General features: G+C 44.3%; 1 long non-coding RNA gene across 1 annotated transcript; it reads left to right on the plus strand.

Moving 5' to 3' along the window:
- The first annotated feature begins 288 nt into the window (after positions 1-288).
- On the plus strand, positions 289-1,316 carry LOC132447010 (uncharacterized). The gene is made up of 2 exons (XR_009523006.1): positions 289-666; positions 768-1,316. It is a non-coding gene; the product is annotated as an uncharacterized LOC132447010 (long non-coding RNA).
- The last annotated feature ends 1,125 nt before the right edge of the window (positions 1,317-2,441 follow it).

Genomic DNA, 2,441 nt, shown 5'->3' on the forward strand with positions numbered 1-2,441 from the left:
AGCCTTCGATGGAAGCAGTGTACCACAGCTGTGACCCGGTATTTGTGTAAAGAAATGGTGTCCTTCAAGACGGTGGAGAAGACCACCTTCAAAGAAATGCTGGCAACGCTGGACAAGCAGTATGAGTTGCCTACGCGCAAATACTTTTCCCAAACTGCCATCCCCAATGTATACAATGAAACCAGAGCGTCGGTTGTCACCGAATTAAAATCGGCATCCTTCATTGCCCTGACCTCAGACATGTGGTCATCCGTGAACATGTCTCTCACAGCCCATTATATAAGCAAAGACTGGCAACTGGAGGCGAAGTGTTTGGCCACATCCTTCGTCCCAGAAAATCAAACGAAAGATGTGCTGGCAGACGCCCTCAAAGTCGGCGCTCAAGAGTGGGGCATAGAGGAAGAGAAAATATCCTGCATCACAACCGACAATGGTGCAAACATTATTGCAGCCGTCCGGGAGCTCAAATGGCCCTGGTTGAACTGCTTTGGACATAATTTGAATGTGGCCATAAACAATGCACTTGACGGAGAAAAGGATTGCACTAGTCGTGCGTTTGGGGTCTGCCGGGCAATCAACGGCGCCTTTTCGCATAGTTGGCAACGGAAACGGGAGCTGAGCAAAGCCCAGGATGAGCTACAACTCCCCAACCATGCTTTGATTACGGTAGGATTATTAGATTTTATTAGTAGGCTAGTGGTGTTATTATGAATAGGCAAATATTATTATGCAGGCTATTGGGCTAATCAGTCTTATTTTAAAAACAGGACTGTGCAACACGTTGGGGTTCGAAGCAGAAGATGGCAGAGAGGATACTGGAACAGGCCGCAGCAATCAAGAGGGTTTTCGCAAACGACAGAAGCCGCCGTCCCCTGCCAAACCTGACGTGGCAAGATGAAGCTGTGCTGGAGGCAGTGAACAAAGCTTTAAAACCTCTTTCTGACTTTACGGACATACTGTCTGGCGAAAACCATGTGACAGTCTCTTCCTTGCTGCCCACGCTACAATTATTGAAAGACAACGTCTTGAAGGAAGACGACGATGACGTCCGGATGACATCCGTCATTAAAAGCGGGGTGCTGCTGGAACTAGATAACAAATACGACAATGAAGCGTCATTAAAATTAATGCGCTTATCTGCTCTCCTCGACCCCCGCTACAAGGGCGACCATATCGATGCCGTTTCCCTCGACAGCACGAGAGTTCGATTGGAGTCAGAGATGGTGTCATTCTGCAGGAGGCAGACCACCGGACAGGTAAGGGTCAGAGTGGAGGATGTTGAGACGGAGCAGCCAGTGGCACCTATTCCACCACCACCACCACCTAAGAAAATAAAACCTTCCCTGGGTAGCCTTTTGAGAAAGGCGAAGCAACCTGTGACACTCACTGAGGAGCAACGGGCAAACGCAGAAGTAACAGCCTACCTGCAAGAAGATGCACTGGATGGGGACAGTGACCCACTCGCATGGTGGAAGGCAAACAAGAACCGCTTTCTGTTAATGGCCAAGATTGCGAGTAAATATCTTTGTATATGCGCTACTAGTTCACCTTCGGAGCGTGTATTTAGCACTGCAGGCAATGTTGTCACGCCACTGAGGAGCTTGTTGAAGCCAGAAAAGGTGAATATGCTGGTGTTCTTGTCCAGAAACCTGTAGGCTATGCACACACTTTAAAATGTGTATTTATTATTAGGCTTTTAGGCATTCCTCTGAATCCAAATTAGGTTTTCTTTCGATTGGTTCTACAGTCTGCAATAGTCCTGGCAAATGTTGTGCCCATTTTTATTTTATTTGCTTTGAAATAATTTATTTTCATTTTTTAATTTGCGAAATGGACACTTAGACTTAATTTTCAATTGTATTTATTATTATGCTTTTAGGCCTACTTGCATTGCACAATACAATTGGACTATTATTGTTTGTCAGCTAAAGCTTGTAAACATTGGATTATTTCGTTCCTTTGAATCCAAATTTCGTTTTCTTTCGACTGCGTTCTGCAGTCTGCAATAGGCCCATAGCCAATTTTGTGCCCATTTCTATTTTATTTGCTCTGCCAGCATTTCGTTTTAAAAGAGTTTTGTGAAGACTTCGCCATCTGTTATACTTGTGTTATGTTCAATACTCTGTCATAATTGTTCTTTAAAAGCGTTTTGTAAGTGGGCCTACATATATAGCCTACTTTGAAACGAATGTCTTATTATTCTGTTCCAAATAAACCCGGCAACCTTTTGACTTGGATGTTTTTATGTGAACGCCAATGGGACTGTCTTATGCACACCGACATAATTATATGAAATTGTCTCTTCTAATATTTCATTAGTTTGATCATATAGCCTGATATCATAAACACATTTCAAAAATATATAGGCCTACATCGCCCCGTAAGCTGTGCGCGCAGCCTTTGCCATTGCGCTGCAGGGTAGGCTAATATGGTGAAAGAAA

Source organism: Gadus macrocephalus, chromosome 18 (assembly GCF_031168955.1).
Source record: "Gadus macrocephalus chromosome 18, ASM3116895v1".
Classification (NCBI taxonomy): domain Eukaryota; kingdom Metazoa; phylum Chordata; class Actinopteri; order Gadiformes; family Gadidae; genus Gadus; species Gadus macrocephalus.